The sequence below is a fragment of the Schistocerca serialis genome, chromosome 12 (genome assembly GCF_023864345.2).
Source record: "Schistocerca serialis cubense isolate TAMUIC-IGC-003099 chromosome 12, iqSchSeri2.2, whole genome shotgun sequence".
Taxonomy (NCBI): Eukaryota; Metazoa; Arthropoda; class Insecta; order Orthoptera; family Acrididae; genus Schistocerca; species Schistocerca serialis.
Genome location: NC_064649.1, coordinates 49,818,933 through 49,835,678, shown reverse-complemented (window position 1 = coordinate 49,835,678; position 16,746 = coordinate 49,818,933).

The window sequence follows — 16,746 nt, the reverse complement described above, 5'->3', positions numbered from 1 at the left end:
GCACGAAAAGGAAGCAGTGGTTGGGAAGGGAGTGGGAGGGTTGTAGTCTATCCCCGATGTTATTCAACCTGTTTATTGAGCAAGCAATAGAGGAAACAAAAGAAAAATTCGGAGTAGGAATTAAAATCCATGGAGAAGAAATTAAAAACTTGAGGTTCGCCGATGACATTGCAATTCTGTCAGAGACAGCAAAGCTCTTGGAAGAGCAGTTGAACGTGGTGCTACAGAAGATTTGATGGGTAGATCACATAACTAATGAGGTATTCAATAGAATTTGGGAGAAGAGAAATTTGTGGCACAACTTGACTAGAAGAAGGGATCGATTGGTAGGGCATATTCTGAGGGATCAAGGGATCACCAGTACAGTGCTGGGGGGCGGCGTAGGGTAAAAATCGTAGAGGGAGACCAAGAGATGAATACACTAAACAGATTCGGAAGGATGTAGGTTGCAGGAGGTACTGGGAGATGAAGCTTCCGCAGGATAGAGTAGCATGGAGAGCTGCATCAAACCAGTCTCTGGACTGAAGATAACAACAACAACAACATAAAGGTATTTGTCTGATGTGTAAGCTTCAATAGAAGTGGGACAGGCCCCTCTCTGTGGTGACCACAGTCCACTCCATGAGGGGAGTCCCTGTGTTCCCCCTCCTGTCTGTGTAAATTGTCATGGTAGTCATTCTCCACGTTCATCAGATCGCCCAGTATATAAGAAGGAAAAGAAGATACAGGAGTATGAGTCCCTCGATCGTTTAACCTACACAGAGGCCCGTAAGAAATATACACAACTTCACCCTGTGTCCATGATATCTAGTTACGCCTTGGTTACATCTACACCCCTTCCTCCCCCTTCCTTACCCCCATCCCGGACCCCTCTCCTCCGCCCCCCCCCCCCTCCCCTGCGGCTCCCACACCTCCTATGGGCGCTGCTCCCAATCCCCAGCCGGAGAAGTGTCCCACTCCTTCGGCGTCTGCCGGTCAAGGGCGCCTCTCCCGGGATGCACCTTCCCGGCACCTTCCGGGCCAAAGGTCTGCTGCCGCGCGATGACCGCGAGAGCCGCGGTCTGTCGGCCCCCAGGTCGCCCGGTCTCTTTCTGTTCCTGATCTTGCTGCAGCTGGCTCTTTTATGCCACACAGCCCTCCTCGATCTCAGCCGGAAAAGAAGAAGAAACATAAGTCCCGGGACAAAGAGCCTGTGGTGTCACCGGAGGTCCCTTCCCCGACTTCACAACCGGATTCTGACCAGTCGTTTATGGGTGTCGCCCCCTCCTTGTCGGTGACGGGTGGGGACCCGGCGGTATGACTGGCTTTAGCGTGTTCAGCCCCCATTTAAACCATCGTTCTGTGGTTCTCCAATGGAATTGTAATGGATGCTATCGTCACCTTCCGGAATTGAAATTCCTTCTTTTGTCCTACTCTGCAGCTTGTGTGATTCTCCAGGAATCTCATTTTACTGATGCTCACTCACCGACCCTCCGTGTGTTCCGTGTTTTCTGTCGAAATCGGGTCGGACCCCTTCGGGCTTCTGGTGGGCTTTGTACGTTGGTCCGTACAGATATTGCTAGCACGTGGATTCCTCTTCAAACTACATTGGAAGCGGTTGCTGTTAGGGTCCACTTAGACTCTGCGGTCACAGTTTGCAACCTTTATCTCCCTCCTGACAGGACTCTTACACCTGCTGCCTTAACGGCCCTTATTCAGCAACTTCCTCCTCCCTTCCTCCTCCTTGGGGATTTTAATGCTCATCATCCGTTGTGGGGCAGTGCCTTTCCATCTAGACGAGGTCTTCTTATCGACCAATTTGTTGCAGACCACGACCTGTGCCTTCTTAATGATGGCTCCCCTACTCATTTCAGTGCCGATCATGGTACCTTTTCTGCCATTGATCTTTCTCTTTCTTCTCCCTCTCTCCTCCCTTCATTACACTGGTCGCCACACGACGACCTTTGTGATAGTGACCATTTCCCGTTGATTATCACGCTCCCTTCCCGCTCCCCGATGGACAGGTTACCTCGTTGGTCTTTCCAACGCGCCGATTGGCCTCTATACACTGCACAGGTCGTGTTTTCTCGCTCTTTGTCTGGTTGTATTGATGACGTCCTACGTGCCGTGTCTGACGCGATTGTTCGCGCTGCTGGCCTTGCTGTCCCGCGCTCATCTGGACCATTTCGTCGCCGGCAAGTCCCGTGGTGGAGTACAGCCATTGCCATTGCCATCCGTGATCGCCGTCGAGCTTCGCAACACTTTAAGAGGCACCTATCCGTAGCCAGCCTTACTACCTTTAAACGCCTTCACGCTAAAGCCCGTTATTTAATCAAACAGAGCAAGCGGATATGTTGGGAACGATTCGTTTCTTTCCTTGGTTCTACTGTCCCTCTGTCACAGGTATGGGCTACACTTCGCTCTCTCCAAGGTTGCCATCGGCAGTCCACCCTCCCAGGCCTTCACCTCCCAGATGGCATTTGTATGGACCCATTAGTTCTTGCAGAACATCTTGCGACACATTTTGCAGTGGCATCAGCGTCAGCCTCCTAGCCAGCTGCTTTCCTTCATCAAAAACAGCGGGCTGAAGCTTCCACCTTATGTTTCACCCCTTGTGAGTCAGAATCTTACAACGAACCTTTTACTGAATGGGAATTTCTTTCTGCTCTATCTTCTTCTCATGATACGGCCCCTGGCTCAGATTCCATTCATAACCAACTGCTTCAACATCTCAGTGCTCCACAACAGCATCATCATCTTCGGGTGTTTAACCGTATCTGGCTCCAGGGTGACTTCCCTTCTCAGTGGAGGGATAGCATTGTGGTTCCTGTCCTTAAGCCTGGTAAGAACCCCCTATCTGTTGACAGCTATTGGCCAATTAGTTTGATCAATGTTGTTTGTAAGTTACTTGAACGGATGGTAGCCCGTCGGCTCAATTGGGTCCCCGAATCTTGGGATCTATTGTCCCCTTACCAGTGTGGCTTTCGAGAGGGACGGTCTCCAATCGATCATTTACTTCGCTTGGAATCCGCAGTTCGGCAGGCTTTTTCCCATCGCCGCCATTTGGTTGCAGTGTTTTTTGACCTTCGCAAGGTCTATGACACGGCCTGGCGCCATCACATCTTACTTACCCTTCATCAGTGGGGTCTTCGGGGCCCACTCCCGATTTTTATCCGCCAGTTCCTGATCCATCGGTCATTCAGAGTTCGAGTTGGTACTGCTTTTAGTTCTCCACAGACCCAGGAGACGGACATTCCACAGGGTTCTGTCTTGAGTGTTCTTCTTTTCCTCATTGCTATCGATGGACTTGTGGCCTCTGTCGGTCCCTTGGTCGCCCCTGCCCTGTATGTGGATGATTTCTGCATTTGGGTTAGTTCCTCCTCGATGGCATCTGCAGAACGGCAGCTCCAGGTAGCTATATGGCATGCCTCGGCATGGACCCTCTCACACGGGTTTCAATTCTCTCATTTAAAATCGCGAGTGGTCCACTTCTGTCGCCGTACTACGATCCACCCCGATCCAGAGCTCTATCTCGCTGCACAACGATTGCCTGTGATCCCACAGTTTCGTTTCCTGGGTCTTCTTTTCGACAACAAGCTCAATTGGCTGCCCCATATCAGACTCCTGAAGGTAGGATGTTTTTGTAAACTCAGTGTCCTTCACTTCCTTGCCCACTCTTCTTGGGGTCCGGACTGTTCCCTCCTCCTCCGTCTTTATCATGCTCTAGTTTTGTCTCGCGTGGACTATGGTTGTCAAGTTTATGGTTCAGCTGCTCCTTCCACACTGCACGTGCTGGATCCAGTCCACCATCGTGGTATCCGTTTGGCCATCGGTGCCTTCCCTATTAGCCCTGTTGATAGTCTCCTGGTTGAAGCAGGGATCTCCCCCCCCCCCTTTTCTGTTCGGCGGTCCGAGCTTCTGGTGTCTTATGCACTCACTATCCGTTCATCTCCCACTCATCCTTCCTATTCTATCCTGTTCCCAGACCATGGACGTCACCCACCCGACTCCGGCCCTCGGGCGGGTTACTGGTTGGGCTCCGCCTTGCGTCTCTTTGCCGTGATTTTCAGCTTCCTTCTTTGTCCTGTCTTCCTCGCCCCCTCCCCTCCACCCCTCCTTGGTTAGTTTCTCGGCCTCGAATTCGGATGGATCTCCGCCGAGGTCCGAAGGATTCCATCCCCCCGTTGGTGTTCCGTTCCTTTTTCCGCCAAATTTTATGGGAGTTTAGGGATGCTGTTGCTTTTTACACTGATGGCTCTAAATCTGCTGATCATGTTGGGTATGCCTTCACGTCCTCTGTTGGAACGGAAAGTCATCTGCTGCCACCTACATGTGGGGTGTTTACTGCGGAATTGACAGCAATTTCCCAGGCCCTTACCTTTATTAAACAGTCCCTACACAACCGCGTTTTGTTATGTACAGACTCGATGAGTGGCCTTCTTGCTATTGACCTGTGTTTTTGGCGCCATCCCTTGGTCTCTGCCATCTATGACCATCTCGCTGATATTCACCGTGCTGCTTGTTCCATTGACTTCCTTTGGGTCCCTGGCCATGTGGAAGTCCCGGGTAATGAGCTCGCTGATCGTTTGGCTGGGGGAGCAGTTACTTACCCCCCGTTTTCTGTAACCCCTCCTGCAGCGGATTTACGGCTTCACATCAAATCCCACTTCGCGCAGTCATGGGCCAATTCTTGGGAGGCTACTCCCCTGTCTAATAAACTTCGTGCGATTAAGGTGACACCAGGCCTGTGGCGTACTTCCTTTTGTCTCTCCCGAAAGGACTCGTCCACACTGTGTTGTCTCCGCATTGGCCATACCAGGCTGACCCATGGTTTTCTTTTGCATGATGAGCCACCCCCACTATGTGGTTGTGGAGCCATCCAGTCAGCCCCACTGCGGGTTTGGGGATAAGAATAGGCCCGCGGTATTCCTGCCTGTCGTATGAGGCGACTAAAAGGAGTCTCAACTGTTTCGGCCTTCAATATGTGGTCCTCTAAGGGGTTTGACCACTACATTTCAGAATTTTCCGTTAGTGCGCACCATTTGGGGAAGGACGCCTTACGTGATGCATCTTACATCCATCTTGCCCTAAGATCTGGCACACCCAGTATTGTCATGGAGTTGGATGTACATCGAGCTTCCGGCCACATCCGCTGAAGTGTGTTCCCGATAGCATACATTCCCTCCATTGTGCACTTCCATCTTTGCCCTCGTGATGTACATGGATATTTCGACACCCGACATCCAGCACGGTAGCCAGTCCATTGTGGTAGGGTCGTCATGTATCCTCTTGGTGGTAGCCCCATGACTACTCAGGGATCGCACTGCTGATGCCTGGGCTGCTACCTCCCCACGTATGCCAAGGAGTAGATGCCTATCCCTCTGGGACATCGGGACTCCCGGCAAAGGCCATCCTACCAGGTGCTCTTTGCTGTGGCTGGGTGGCGCCCGTGGGGAGAGCCCCTAGTCGGAGTGGGTGGCAATAAAGCGTGGTACATTATCTCTCGCTGGTGGGCCTCCACCAGCAGTCTCTAAGCGATCGAGGTCTAACCTCAATGGGAAGGAATTTGATCATAGATCGCTTCCCTCCCTGGCCACTCCATGGGAGGAACACCTGGCTAAAGAAGGCAGTGGGGAATATTCACCCCGGTACTTCGTGTGTACGCAGGTTGATGGGGAATCGCTTATGTCGACCAAGCCCCAGTTTTTTGTGGAGCATTTGGAGAACAAGTTCGGGGAGGTGGAGAGCTTGTCCAAAATGCGCTCTGATTCTGTGCTCATCAAAACGACATCCTCAGCCCAGTCACGGATGTTGCTCACTTGCGACAAGTTGGGGGATGTTTCCGTCACCATCACTCCCCATGAAAGTTTAAACATGGTCCATGGCGTTATTTCCCACAGGGATCTTCTTCAACAGTCCGACGATGAACTACGCGCTAACCTAGAACGACGAGGTGTTCACTTCGTCCGGCGTGTCCATCGGGGTCCGAGGGATAATCCGGTGGCCACAGGTGCCTTCATCTTGGCCTTTGAGAGTGATGTGTTACCCGAAAAGGTTAAGGTGATGGTTTACCGATGTGATGTGAAACCATATATCCCTCCTCCAATGCGGTGTATTAAATGCTGAAAGTTCGGACACATGTCATCTCGCTGTACTTCCACCATCACGTGTAGAGATTGTGGATGTCCTTCGCATCCCAATACTCCATGTGCCCCGCCTCCTATCTGTGTTAACTGTAGAGAACACCATTCCCCTTGCTGGCCGGACTGTCGGATATTCCAGAAAGAAAGGAAGATAATGGAATATAAAACCCTGAACCGCCTGACCTACTCTGAGGCTAGGCGGAAATATGAGAGGCTCCATCCTGTGCCAGTGACGTCAACGTACGCCGCTGCTGCAACGACGGTTCTTCCATCTCCTGTGTCGTCCCATACAGATGGTTCTATGATTGGTCAGCATCCAACAGCCCCCTTGATTGTGGGGGGCACTTCACACCCTGTTGCTCCTGCTCCATCTTCTTCAGGAGCAACGCCCTCCCAACCATCGGGGACATCAACTCCCCCTTCCCAGCCGGAGAAGCGTAAGACTTCTTCAGCTACTCTCGCCAGGAAGAAATCCCTTGGAGACCTCCCTTCGCAAGTTCCGACCAGTGGAAAAGCGGACGCCCGCAAGTGGTTGAAACCACCACTGGTCCCTGGTCGTAGGGCCTCACGGTCGTCGTCTGTCCCTGAGACTGACCCAGTTAAGCCCATGAAGCCTGAACCACTGAAGGCACAGCGCGATAAGCAGAAAAAGGAGAAAGTCCCCAAGACCAATGATATTGCAGTGGCACCCGTCCCACTGCTTCCTACAAGCCCTGCCTCTGAGGACGAGGTGGAGATTCTGGCATCCACTGAGGACCTCGATCTCACCGGTCCCTCGGACGCAATGGATAGCATTTGCATGGGTGCTCCATCGGAGGCAGCAGGTGATACAGCGGCGTAATCTGCCTTCCCAGTCCCGTCACGCCTTTCACAGACATGGAAAATACCATCCTCCAGTGGAACTGCAGCGGTTTCTTCCACCATCTAGCTGAGCTCCGGCAACATCAGCCTTCACCCTTTCTTCTGCATTGCTATTTAGGAAACTTGGTTTCCAGCAATGCGAACCCCTGCCCTCTGTGGCTATCGGGGTTATTATAAGAACCGGGCAGCTTATGAAAGGGTGTCTGGTGGCGTCTGCATATATGTCCTTAACTCTCTTCACAGCGAGTCTGTCCCTCTACAAACACATTTAGAGGCTGTCACTTTGCGGGTGTGGTCACCACAGGCTGTTACCGTCTGCAGTCTTTACCTTCCACCGGATGATGATGTTGCGCTGCTTATCCTGGCTGCGCTGATAGCCCAATTGCCGCCCCCTTTCCTGTTACTGGGCGACTTCAACACCCATAACCCTCTATGGGGTGGGTCGGTGGCGACAGGTCGAGGCGCCACCATTGAGCATTTATTGGCACAGCTCGATCTTTCGCTTTTAAATGATGGTTCTTTCACACACTTCAGCATGGCGCATGGCACGTACTCTGCCATCGACCTTTCCATCTGCAGCCTCACCGTCTGTCCAATGGAGAGTGCATGACGACCTGTGTGGTAGTGACCACTTTCCGATCTTTCTGTCACTGCCACGGCGACACTCTTCTGGGCGCCCTAGCAGATGGGCTCTGTATAAGGTTGACTGGGACTTGTTCTCCTCCACTGCCGCTATTGAGCCTCTCTCTAATGCTGACATTGATGCGGTGGTTCAATCGGTCACCACCGGCATCGTTACTGCCGCCGCATCTGCCATTCCCCGTTCTTCTGGGTCCCCTCGGCGGCGGACTGTGCCTTGGTGGCTGAAGCGATTAAAGATCGCCGGCGGGCGCTACAGCGTCACAAGCGACATCCATCCATAGACCATCTTATCGCCTTCAAACGGCTGCGTGCGCGAGCCCGCCTCCTTTCTGCCAAGGCAAGCAGGAGTGCTGGGAGCGGTATGTGTCCACCATTGGCCTCCATGTCACTCCATCGCAGATCTGGGCCAAGATTCGACGCGTCTATGGCTATCGGACCCCGGTCAGCGTCCCTGCGCTCTCACTGAATGGGGCAGTTTGTACTGACTCCGGCGTCACTGCAACCTGCTAGGCAGAGCATTTTGCTATGAGTTCCGCTTCTTCCAATTATCCCCTGGCCTTCCGCTCCATTAAAGAGCGGATGGAACGTCGGAGCCTTTCATTTCGCACCCACCATTCTGAATCGTACAACGCTCCATTCAGTGAGTGGGAATTTCACAGTGCCCTTGCCGCTTGCCCTGATACCGCTCCTGGGCCACATCGAATTCACTGTCAGATGCTGAAACACCTTTCAGTGGGCTGCAAGCGACGCCTCCTCGACATTTACAACCGTCTCTGGGTCGAGGGTGTGTTTCCGTCGCAATGGCGGGAAAGCATTGTCATCCCTGTTTTGAAACCGGGCAAGAGCCCTTTGGAGGTGGACAGCTACCGTCCCATTAGCCTCACCAACGTTGTTTGCAAGTTGCTTGAACGGATGGTGAGCCGGCGGTTGAATGGGGTACTGGAGTCACAGGGCCTTCTGGCTCCGTCTCAGGGTGGGTTCCGTAAAGGCCGCTCTGCCGCCGACAATCTGGTGAGCCTGGAGTCGGCCATCCGTACCGCCTTTGCCCGCCGTCAGCACCTGGTCGCTGTCTTTTTCGACATGCGGAAGGCATACGATACGACATGGTGTCATCACATACTTTCTACGCATCATGGATAGGGTCTTCGGGGCCCTCTGCCGATCTTTATCCGCAATTTTCTGTCGTATCGTACCTTACGCGTGAAAGTCGCAGCCTCCCATAGTTCCTCCCGAGTCCAGGAGAACGGGGTTCCACAGGGATCTGTCCTCAGTGTCTGCCTGTTTTTAATCGCCATCAACGGGCTCGCTGCAGCGGTGGGAAATTCTGTCTCCACTTCCCTGTATGCTGACGACTTCTGCCTTTACTACAGCTCTACTGGCATTGCCGCTGTTGAACGTCAGCTACAGGGCGCTATCCGCAAGGCGCAGTCTTGGGCTGTAGTGCATGGTTTTCAGTTTCCGGCTGCCAAGACCCGCGTCATGCATTTCTGCCGGCGCCGAACAGTCCATCCTGAGCCGCGGCTTTATCTTGTCCTATCACCGTACGCGTCAATGAACTTCTCTCCAGGCTTGGGTTTTTCCCTGGTCCACCTCCTTTCCGGGCACCTCTGCGTACACCCCTGTGGTGTGTGCCTCGCCCTTGCCTTCGGCTCGACTTAGCACAGGGCCCGAAGGACTCAGTCCCTCCAGAGGCCTTCCGCCGCCGCTTTTATTCCATCCTGGCCATGTATCAGGGCTCTGGCATTGTTTACACTGACGGCTCGATGGTTGCTGGTCGAGTCGGTTATGCGCTAACTCTAGGGGACAATTCCGAACAACGTTCCTTGCCGCTGGCTGCAGCGTTTACAGTGCTGAGCTGGTTGCCATCTTTCGAGCCCTAGAGTATATCCGTTCCTGCTCAGGTGAGTCCTTCGTTATCTGTAGCGATTCCCTGAGCGGTTTACGAGCTCTCGACCAGTGTTTTCCTTGTTCTCGTCTGGTGATGGCTATCCATGAGTCCCTGCATATTGCGCGTTGCGACCGCTCTGTGGTCTTCGTGTGGACCCCAGGCCATGTTGGGATACCCGGCAGTGAGAATGTTGACTGCCTGGCGAAAGAGGCCACTAGTAAATCATCTCTGGAGATTGGCCTCCCGGAGACTGATTTGCGGGCAATCTTACGCCGCGAAGTTCTATCGGTTTGGGACGCTGAATGGCGCAATCTGCCCACGCCCAACAAACTCCGTCCAATCAAGGCGACGACGACTGTGTGGCGGTCGTCCATGCAGGTCTCCCTCAAGGAGTCTTTTGTCCTCTGCCGGCTGCCCATTGGGCACACTCGGCACACGCACGGCCACTTATTGCGCCGTGAGGACGCACCTCTATGTCGCTGCGGCTCCGTTTTATCTGTGGTCCACATTTTATTGGAGTGTCCGCTTTTAGCTGTGCTCAGGCAGACGTTCGCACTGCCTGACACGCTCCCTGCCCTTTTAACAGGTGACCCTGCTATGGCTGGGTTAGTTTTGTGTTTTATTCGGCCAGGGGGTTTTTATCATTTAATATGAGTGTTTGTTTTATTTTATTGTTTTGTGTTGATTCTGGCCTTTGGCCTACGGTTTTAAACTCAGTTTTCTGTCGTATCGTGTTTTCGGTGGTTGGCTTTTCCTTTTTTGTTCCTATGGTCGGCCAACCACCGTCACACTCTGTGTGATTTTATTTCGTTTTGTGTGGTCCTTGTCTACGTTTCTTTTGTTCTGTGTCGTCTATCTCCTATTCTGTTGAACGTTTTTTATTCTCTGTGGGTATTTCAAGGTTTTTTTGGAAAAAGGGACCGATGACCTCTGCAGTTTGGTCCCTTTAATCCTTAAACCAACCAACCAACCTTCCAGTCAGTAGCCCACATTTTGGTTGAATGCCCCCTTCTTTTGGCTCTGCGTGCTAAGTACAGTGTCTCCCACACTTTACCTTTGATGTTGGCTGACGAATCCCGGATGGTCTCTCTGGTTCTCGGTTTCCTCCGGGAAAGTGGTTTTTATTCTCAGTTTTAAGGTTTTTAGTCTCTCTCTGGTGTTGGGGCAGGGCGGTGAGTGTTTGGGTGTCTCCCACGGTAAGCCGTGATCGGAGATTCCCGATTCACCTCCCTGACAGAGATCCTCTTTCTTCCCCTTTTACTCTGTTTTTACCTTTTTTTTAAAGTATTGCTTAGTCTCCTTTTCCCATACGTATTCCTACATTCCAGCAATTGCACCTTTTAAGTCACAGGTGGTCTTGCCTATGCTGCTTCAGCATAGTGTTGGGTTCGTTCTCTTGCCGACTTCCCTCATTTTGTTTTTTACCAATGACAACATGACTGCCCTTTTACGTTTTTACCTTTTTCCGTTTTTTTGTTCTGACTTTCCTGAGATGTCCCATTAGCGGAATGGGGCGTATTTGAAACAAGGGACTGATGACCTTGCTGTTTGGTCCCTTAAACCTCAAACAACCAACCAACCTTTCATGAATAATATATTAATAGTGTAATTTTGGAAATGTTTAGTAAGATGTTTTGTGGGCAAATTTCAAAAATAAAAAGACCATAGGGTTTTTTATAATATAGTAGGAAGCATTAAAAATATTACTTCATGCATGTCGAGTAAGACAACTGACCGTTAGAATTACATGGTTCTGGGATAAATGGTTTGAGAGGAAAGGTACATTAAGTTACAAAAGTTACAGAAAATTGAATATGAAGTTGTATTGCACTTAATGGTGTATATGCAGTCATTTAAGTTCATAGTTTCTTTCACTGCATCTGTCATACATTTGATTAAAAGTACAAAAGTGTTAAATAAGAGAGTTACCAATTTTTGTATGAACATATTATGTTTTATTAATCACAAAACTACCAGAACATTGCCATAAAATAAAGGAACAGTATTTTTTTCGTTCAAAAACAGAAAGGTATGTCAATTGCTCCATTCTGCCCCGTGCACGGGGCAGATAGGGGTGGTAAGTACAAGTGATTATAAAAACCTATAAAATTATCGGAATTGCAGAAAATATTGGCTTGCTCGGTATAGATTGAGTTTAATGTCAAACTACAGTTTTCATGTATTGTATCCTTTTCTTAAGGCTATTTACGAAATTCACACACGAGGAAAGACTCATCACCTTCGCTATCTATTCCTGCACAAGAATCGTGGAACAAGCGACCCAACCTTCAACTGATTTTGAATAAAACTCACCACAATATAAACACGCACAGTCATAACTTTCCTCGTAATCACTCTCGTTAGTATTGTATTCTCTCTCCTTTTTTACATTTATCTTCAGGCCCTATTTTTCTTTTTTGAATTCTTAATTTTATTCTGTTTCGCAAATAGTGTTTTCTTTGCTCTATCTTCTTTGGCAAAGTTCTTTTCTATTTTTCCTTAATAATGACTTCTAACTCTTTTTTTTGTACTTCAGATCATTTAAAACATGGGTTTTCCCCTTTCCGTTTCGCCCTTTTCGTGCTTTCGTTAACTTTTGGCAATGGCATCAGAATTTCAGGTGAAATATGAAATGAGGAGGAGGTGTTGTCAGTTGTCATCCAAGAGCACTCAAGATTAGAACAATTAGGTCCAATAACTTTGTCATTCTTAGGCGGCAGTTCATTGTTACAATTCGCTGAAACCTCGCCTGCTTGATTATCCAGCTCGTTGGCGTCGTCTTTTTTAGCTGGCGTGCTAGGTGAAGGCAATTCCAATTGTTCAGATATAACAACCTCTTTATCTGACGGCCTGTCACGTCCGACGTCCGATCTTAAGACTGCCACCTTTTTTTCTTCTTTACCAGCGATGAAGGCTATGCGATCATTATATTTCAAATCTTTACAAATTGTTACACCAGTTGTTTGTGTGATTTGACTGTTTCCCGTCGTGTTTCTCTGATATCATAGTTGCAGGTTTCTGGACGTATGCAATAAGTTGCCAAATTGTGCCCCACTTTGAACTCTTATAACGATCCGACTGAAAACGTGTCCAGACTTTATTTACACATTGTGCAACACAGGAAAAGACTCACTTTTTCGAAATCCCATAACTGTCTTCCATTGCGAGGCATAGATTTGAAATTTGACTCAGAGGTGGTCTAACCTTCAATTATAATGGTGCGAGAACATGAGGCCGGTCAGCTTCGGACGCGGCGACGGTTCAACGAACAAAATGCTGCACAGCTCAGGAGTAAGGTCGGTTACTGACGTCACAGTGGCACCAAATTTCACCATAGTTCTGGTCAACGCCACAGCGGAGGTGTCACAAGATGGGAAGGTTGCCACGGCCTGCCTTGTCCACATTTCACCCATTCTTTTGACGTCCGTGTCATGCAAGTCAGAGCCGCGAGGCCCAGCGCTGAGTCACATAGTTTTGTTATGGCTGGCGCATAGCCGCTCAGAATTAACACGGAAAGGCCTCAGGGGTGGCATAAAGGGCGTCAAGAAAACACTCATTGTCTTGGTGCGTCGATTTCCACACATTTCGCTGTCGAAAACGACAGTTCGCAGGAAGTATGAAACCGAACGACGTTCTTGACAACCATTCATACTGCTGAAACCTCCTCCGCACCTCCCCCACCCCACCCCGCGTTCCGGTTCAGCCCTTCTCTGAGGAAATCGTAGGCCTACAACGCTATTGACCGTCACGTGACGCCATTGGCGTGTAGCGCGACTACAGTTCTTGCTTTGGTACACAGGCTGGAACTCCAGTTAAGCACCATCCTCAGTGTTACCTGCTCACCTTTGTTGGGCACTTAAAAAATTTCCCTGTACAGGGACAGCCATCCAGTGATTCATAGACACAGGCATGACAGAGAACCGTTTTGGCAGATCTCAGCTGAGCAGCACTCACTACATTGCAGAACTAGTACCTGCTGGCCACATGCGGAATCTAAGGCCGGTATTACACCACGATATTTTTTTGTAAGAGATGATTCATCAAATGCTTACATCAAAAAAAGTTTATAGTGTAATAAGGAACTTTGTCAAATCTCGCCTTTTGTCAAAGAAATATGATCAGATCTAGCGCTTCGCCCTAGATTTGATCATAAAAGTCGTTCGTCTTCTGTTCCCTGCAGTGTGAAATGTAACCACTTGAAGCGCTGGCATCACTACAGCTGTTTGATATCTGAAGCGTGTTTGTAAACATGGCTGCAAGGTTGTGTGTGTGTGTGTGTGTGTGTGTGTGTGTGTGTGTGTGTGTGTGTGTGTGTGTGTGTGTGTCCACAATCACAGCTACAGCCATCCACCTCTACACCAAGCCAGCTAAAAGCAAGCTGTGATAGAGGACGACACACCTTAAAATAAAAAATATTTGCTGCTCTCCTATTCTAGTTCGTCTACATTTGAACTGTGGATGCCACAAGATAAAAAGTGTTCATCTATATCGTACTTTTAATTCATTTTGTATTTGTTGGAAAACTAATTGTATTAATTAAATTATTCGAAAATAAAATAGTTCTTAATTACCTACATAGTGAACTAAACACATATTTATCTTCAGATATCCCTCGTTCAGTGCATTATAAATCACTTGACACGTTTCTGTACTTCTTGTGGTTAATGTGCACTATGGTATTTAGAGGGCTGTATAGTAAGTTAGAGTAACTCTCTCCTGAAGTAAGTTATCACAGTGTTACGGTGAACCTGTCTTATGCACATCTAGCACTCCGAAGTGAGTATTCTGCTCTCTAATATTAGGAGCCACTATACTGAGAAGGTACTAAAATTCACTCTCTTCCATCCGTAAGTAATTTGTATAAGATCTGACGTCCACTACTTGCAGCTCTCATGACAAATTTTGCTGAATGCTTTTATCGTCTCGACATAAGACCCATGGCTTGACACAACCTTCTTTTTTTCCACCGCTTCTCTTCTAAATGCATACACAATGCAACTGCGGTACAAGCAACTGCAGCGCATAATAACCGGTTATTGTGGCCCACCATCTTGCACTTTGACAAAAAATATGACGACAATGTAACACTCCTTTCTAGCGACACGCAAAGAGCCTTGTCGAGGAGCCTTGTCAAGGAAATTTGATAAATATTTGATCATATTTCTTTGTCAAAGAAGTATGATAGTGTAATACAGGCCTGGGGGATGTTGAAAGGGATTCCATTCACTCTCGTGCCTAGAAATTAGTGTCCCTGTAGACAGGTACATCTTTAAGGTGTCCAAGAAAGGTGCGCAGAAGACACCGAGGATGTTGCCGAACTGGGGGTTCTTAGAGGGACCCTTGCCATTTTGTTCACGCATGTGTGAATGTGTAGCCCTTCCGTGATAACACCAGAGGATGGCCTGATATAACATGGCTGAAAAAGCATAATTGTCCCTTGCGACTTCAGATCACGTTCAAATTCCGTCGAATGGTTCAGACAGGTATGCAATTGTAACATCCTGTATAGCAAAGAAAAAGTGTGCTGAGGCACACCCCAAAGAAAGGGGTCGATGACGTCGTTTTGTTGCTCAATGCCCTGTTATTTTTGACCGCGAAATGTGTGGTTGCAAGAGAAGGCGTGCTTCCAGTGACGCCCTTTACAGGGTCTGGTGCATTGTCATCATGCAGCTTCCGTTCATTAGCGATGAATGGCCTCACGCAGTGGACCCTGGCTTTCAGTCTCTTGGTCACTTACACCTGACACCGAAACACCGTCAGCATGGCTTTAACCTTCGATTTGCTCATGCCAGCCTCTTTTGGTCTTGGGGATGCTGCAGTGTGCAATTCGGCACTATTGCGCTTTGTCTCCAGGTCGTCCTGAAACACCCTGGTTTCGTCTCCGGTGATTTATCTAAAAATTCCGGATCAGCTTAAAGGCTCTGCAGATTTTCTTGCGTCCATACGTGCTTGAATGTCTCAGAAAATCTTCGGGACCATCTTGGCGCAGATCTTCTTCGTCGACAATTCTCTGGTAATGATGTTGTGCACTGTCATTTTGCAAGTCCGAGGTGGTCTCCTATCATCTTGACACTCATCTGACGGTCGGTGTTCAATAAAACGCCCACACGGCCGATGTAATCGTCAGTTTTGCTGGTTGAAGGGCGTCCGGAATGGTCCTCGTCCTCAGCTCTCCTCGCCCTATTTAAAGTTCTTCACCTACCTGAAAAGCTGGGATTTTGACAGGCAATCATCGCCGCAGGCTTGCCGAAACATATCCAACGTTTCCGTACCCTATTTTCCTAGTTTCACACTAAACTGTTGTTGCACCACAACCGACGACTTTGTGACGTGTCCACTCAACGCGACTGGCACGCCGCGCGTTTTCGGCCCCCCGGCGAGCTCGCGCTGTGAAGTACAGTCGCGTCAGCAGAGAATCAGTCTCATTAATTTTTATAAAAACCTTGTATGTCATTCCCTGAGATCGTTGCATGTTGGTTCTGAGAAGCGGTATATCTCAAATGTTTTCCTCGGTCACCTATACGAAACCCCCGTGATTCCAACGCTGGGTGTGCGGTTTTTGGCTCTATGACACAGGCGTCAAAAGAATGGGTGATATGTGGGTAACAGGGGTGTGACGACCTTCCTATCGCGTGACACGACCGCGGTGATGTTGGACAGGATTATGGTGAAAGTTGTTGCCAATGTGACTTCATTAACCCACTTTAAATGTCACATGAACTTTTGAGCTCTGGCCTTTCTCTGGCATGTGTTGACCCTTGCAGTTTGAAGCGTCGCTCACGCCGAGTGTGAAGTCGCAGAGCGCATCGTTTCAGAACTATTACACAGGAAGGTTGCAGGCACCTTTGAGCCAAACTTCTAACTTCGACTCTGCAGCGGGAAACAATTATGGGGCTTCGAAAAAGTGACCCTTTAGTTGTGTTCAACAGTGTCTGAGGATAGTATTGATACTGTCTGCAAGGTTATTAACGTACACGGTCCGGCAAAAGGACCTCCCGTACGTGATGGGGACACTCTGTGAGCTATAGTGGGGATACTAATGTTGAGGTGGTATCGATCGATGCTGGTATGCCTGCCATTTTCAGTAGGCGCAGTGGCTTGACTAGGTGAGGACAGTACGTTTGTTGTACACTATGTGGTCAAAAGTATCCTGGCTGAAAATGACCTAGAAGTTCGTGGCGCCCTCCATCAGAAATGCTGGACTCCAATATGGTGTTGGCCTACCCCTAACCT